Source organism: Sciurus vulgaris (assembly GCF_902686455.1).
Source record: "Sciurus vulgaris genome assembly, chromosome: 6".
Taxonomy (NCBI): domain Eukaryota; kingdom Metazoa; phylum Chordata; class Mammalia; order Rodentia; family Sciuridae; genus Sciurus; species Sciurus vulgaris.
This window is the reverse complement of record NC_136466.1, coordinates 127,553,701-127,558,748: the sequence shown is the minus strand read 5'-3', so window position 1 is coordinate 127,558,748 and position 5,048 is coordinate 127,553,701. Positions and strand designations below refer to the sequence as shown.

The window sequence follows — 5,048 nt, the reverse complement described above, 5'->3', positions numbered from 1 at the left end:
ACCTGAACTTCATGAACATGTTACTTGCTGCAAGGATCTATTGCTTAGCATGAGGCCAGACTGGAAGTGAGTAAAAGAAAATGGTACTCTGAGTTAGGGGAAATACCAGGATAGGAATCCCTTGGTTACCATAAAATTTGTCAGAGTGGCTTGTGAATGCTGAAGTATGGGACTTGCTGCTCTAAGTTTAGGGCAGGAAGCCTTCCAAAAGGCCTGAGGGGCTCTACCCCAGGGACTGGGACCCAGCATACTCACAGGAGTGTGATGTACATCAAGAGACCCCATGGAGAAAGGCACGAGTTAATCTCTTCTACAAGATGCCTTAGTGATGTTACGAAGCAGCAAAAGTGATTTCTGTTAAGAGAGAAGAATCTTTTAGGTGTGGCCTAGGTGTTGTAGGGCCTGTGTGAGACTTGGGGACGCAACTGTGGGGACTGAAGGGACACCTGCCCTGGCACCACTCTGAAGAAGTGTGTGCTTGTGTGTTTGTATGTGGGAGGGATGTGCCCCAGTTAAGGCTACAAGAAGGACACTCAACCCTGTCCCTGTCCACTAGCACACAAAATACACTAAATCTGTGTCTATTGATGACTCACTGTAGTACTCAGGAGGAAGGCCAGAAGGCAGGTGAAGGGCTGCTGATGTCTTCAGGTGTCTGTAGATCACCTCCCTCCTTCATGCCGCTGGCCCAGCCTCATATCAGTATGACATGTCCCAGAGGCGGGAAGCCCAAGGCTGTGTCATCAGTAGGTCACATTCTTGTACATTTGCAAACCAAGGGGAGATGTCTATTAAGATTTTGCCCAACTGTGGTGAAATTTTGCAGCAAACTATTCAAAAACTGTCTCAAAACTGATTGTGGAAAGGCACAGGTGAGTTGCTGTAGAAATGGCACGCTAACTCTGAACAGAAAGAACACTTATGAAAACCTCAGGCCAGCTGTTTATCTTTTGAGGGACTCAATTTTGATGAAGAGAATTGAGAGAAAATGTCACAAATTTTTAATTTATAAACTAACATTTCCTCCTAAAATGTTTTCAGTTAGAAAATGGAATTTAATGTTTATATGTTTTTCCTTATAACAGCTAGCAATAAAGACAATTCAAAAGAAAAAAGAAAAAAAAAAAAAAAAAAAAAGATTTGGCCTCACCCAAAACCAAATTATTAGAAGAAGAAAAGATTTATCTCTCAAAAATCTGAAGAATATTGTTTCCCATCATTTACACCTTGAAATTCTTCCTTCCCTCCCTCCCTCCCTCCCTCCCTCCCTCCTTCCTTCCTTCCTTCCTTCCTTCCTTCCTTCCTTCCAACTTTATGGTTATACACAGTAGTTGGGTACATCCTGACAAACTCATGCATGCGTGGAAGTTGATTTCAGTTCACAATCCCCCACCTTTCCCTCCTGTCATCCTTTCCTCACCTCTTCTCCTTCCTCTCCTCTACTAGACTTCCTTTCACTCAGGTATTATATTTGGTTGGTTCTTTATGTAATCTTAACCTTCCCCTATGCCTTTCCTTTATTTTACTCTAGCTTCCGCATATGAGAGAAAACATATGACCTTTGAGTTTCTGAGTTTGACTTACTTCACTTATCAAGATAGTTTCCATTTCCATCCATTTACCAGCAAATGCCATAATTTCATTCTTTTTTATGGCTGAGTAGAACACCATTATATATATGTACACATATCACAATTTCTTAATCCTTCCATCTTTTGACAGGCATCTGGATTGATTCCATAATTTAGCTATTGTGAATTTGGCTACTTAAAACATTGATATGGCTGTGTCACTGTAGTATGCCACTTTAGATCATTTGGGAAAATATCCAGAAGTGGGAGAGTTGAATCAAGTGGTGTTTCCATTCCTAGTTTTTTGAGGAATCTCCATACTGCTTTCCAGAGTGGTTGTATTATTATGTTGTCCCACCAACAGTTTAAAAGTGCACCTTTTCTCTCACAACTTCACCAGCATTTATTGTTTGTGTTCTTGATCATTGCCATTCTGACGGGAGCAAGAGGAAATCTTGGTGTAGTTTTGATTTGCATTTCCCTGATTGTTAGAGATGTTGAATATTTTTCATGTATTTATTGACCTTTTGTGTTTCTTCTTTTGAGAAGTTTCTGTTTAGTTATTTTGCCCATTTATTGATTGGATTATTTGGGTTGTTTTGTTTTGTTTTTTGGGGGGAGGTGTTAAGTGTTTTTAGTCTTTATATATTCTGTATATTATATATTCTGAATATCTACAGGATATCCTACAGGATATTCTCCGTCAGAGGAGCTGCTGGCCAAGATTTTCTCCCATTCTGTAGGCTACCTCTTTGTGCTCTTAATCATTTCCTTATCTATGCAGAGGCTTTTTAGTTTAATGGCATCCCACTTATTGATTCTCCGTTTTATTTTTTGCATTTTGGGGGTCTTGTTAAGAAAGTTAGTGCATGCACCTGTATTATGGAGTGTTGACCCAATATTTTATTCTAGCAGTTGCAGAGTTTCTGGTTTAATTCCTAAGTCTTTGGTCTATTTCAATTTGAGTTTTGTACAGGGAAAATTTCATTTTCCTACATATAGCTATCCAATTTTTCCACACCACTTGTTAAAAAGTCTGTCTTTTCTCCAAAATATATTTTTGGCAACTTTGTCAAGTATCAAACAGCTGTGGGTTTGTGGATTTGTCTCGCATCTTCTATTCTATTCCATTGGTCTTCCTGTCTATTTTGATACCAATACCATACTGTATTTTTTTTTTTTACTATAGCTCTGTAGTATAATCAGATCAGTAAACCTCGAAATTCTTAAGAAGCACTTTTTAAGTGACCTTGGAGGTTTTCCGCACACAGCTCAGTTCTGTACTCTGAGTTGGTCTCAGTATCTGCTACTAGACAGTTAAGTGTGAGTGCTAGGGATACAAGTGTCGCCTGGAGATCTGGAGGAGTTGAAAGTCTGAGGAACATGGTGTGCAAGCACCTGTCTCTGAGCCCTAGGTGGCTCAGCTCCCTGCATCCCAGAAATGCTGGGCTGAGCTGCACATTTGTGCCCTGTAGGGCATGGAAAAGAGGTGTGCAAGGTCAGGAAGGGAGACCAGGTCAGGGAAGGACCCTGGCCAAGGCTGGCAAGCACTCCCAGCAGTGCCCCATGGCACTCTGCTTCGTGTAGCATGGCTTGCAGAAGAGACAGTCCTTTGGGAGGTAGCAGCATTAGTCCGTGGGTTCCTCAGATAGAAGATACCGCAGTCCTGCATTTGTAGCTGTTTTCATGGAAGTTTCTTCCCTTGCATTTGATTTTGAAGGCATTCCCATCTGGAGGATGATAGGATTCTCACAGATGCTGCACGTGGGGGCAGATTTCCTGTAGAAGTCCCCTGGTTGTAGCGGTCCCGGGCAAAGCTCTCATCCCCAATGCACATGTGAAGGAGATGGGGCCTGGCCCAGGACCCTGAGGATGTGATTCTGGACCACCTGTCCACACTTTGCCACCCTTCTCCAGGGTGTCCTGGTAGCAGGGTTCACAGGGGGGCACCCATCCTTATGGTAGAAGCTCTGCCCGGCCAGTCAGTGGGGGCAGGTGCAGCAGGTGAGACACTGGGCGTCCCGGCATCCACAGCCAGCTCTCAGGGGCGCAGTCCTGTGGAAGAAGGTGCAGACATCTGTGGAAATCTCTCTCCAGGAGCCAACAGGCTCTTTTGGGGGATGCAGCAGCTTCTTCTCTGAGGGCCTGAGGTGACTGGGTCGAGGCTGGGCTGATGATCCCTCTGCCAGAAAATGTGGTGGGGGTGGGGGCAGGGGCAGAGAGTCCAAGTCCAGAACCAGTGATGCTCCCACTGGGGGCTCCTCATCAGCATGCGGTGGGAGGAGATTCAGGTCGCCAAATGCGTCCTCACCATTTGGGGCAGAGCCGGAGGAGGGCATCCTCGGTTGGAGAGTGGAGGTGGTCCAGCTGGCACAGGAGCTGCAGTCCTGCCAGAGGGCACCCAGGGACTGGGCTTCCCCACTGAGCCAGCCCCAGCTGCCTTCATGGAGGCAGGGGCCTCCCAGGGCTAACCACGCCTGGCCTCACAAGCCACCCACTTCCTCAGACACAGTCACATTGCTGCGTGGGGGGTGCGAAGGTGATAAACACAGATAAGGTGACCCTCTTTTTGGGCTGTGAGGCCATTGATCCAGCTCTTGCTACAGTTGGAGTTCCAATTTTCCTGGGAGACCCCAAGTCCCAGCAGTAGGCCAGCTCCACTGCCCTGTCTGCTGAGGCTGGTATTCAACCCTGGATTGGTCTTGGGATTTGCCAGGACCTAAGTCAGGCTTGGGTTCTCTGGTCATTTCCTAAATATGTGACCTTGGGTGGCAGGCCATCTCCCTGAGCCTCAGTGCCTTCCTGGGGGTCCCTCTGCACCTCTCCAGCATGGCCTTGATTTGTTGTCCCAAGCTGTGACTGCTGGTCTCACAATGGCATTTTAGAGCCTATGCTCTTGGTCACTATAAACTGCTTTTTCCATCTACACAGAGCACTAATTGATCAGTGAAAACAATATAGCTTGGGGTGTAGGAGGGGATGTATGTGGGGTAGCAAAAGGCAACACAAGGAATCTTTGTGTGATGGAAATGTTCTATATTTTGACTCTGGTGGATATACAAAACTACCAGGTGACAGTACTGCATGAACACACATACACCTGCACACACGGTATAGGTAAAACTGGATGAATCTGAACAAGATCACAAGATTGCATTAATATCAATATCCTGGTTGTGATATTACACTATAATTTTAGGAAATATTGCCATTGGAGAAACCTAGGAGAAGCAAATAAGGGATAATATGATTTGAGGGGATTCACTGATTTCTCAATAGCAACTTCAATTAAAAAATAATACAATTCGTCATCAATGCTGACACTGCTTCTGTGATGAACTGAATAGTAACTACAAGATGGGACGCATATCAACTGCGGATATATTCATGTATTACTGAACATTTCACACCACTTTTCTGAGGATATATAAATAGTTGAGATTTGACGCCAATGGATTTAACTTTATGAACATAAGT

General features: G+C 44.6%; 1 pseudogene across 1 annotated transcript; it reads right to left on the bottom strand.

Moving 5' to 3' along the window:
* Positions 1–3,215: 3,215 nt before the first annotated feature.
* LOC306663464 (filamin-binding LIM protein 1-like) lies at positions 3,216–4,498 on the bottom strand (annotated as a pseudogene). Its single transcript has one exon. The product of its transcript is annotated as a filamin-binding LIM protein 1-like (transcript).
* Between the last annotated feature and the right edge of the window lie 550 nt (positions 4,499–5,048).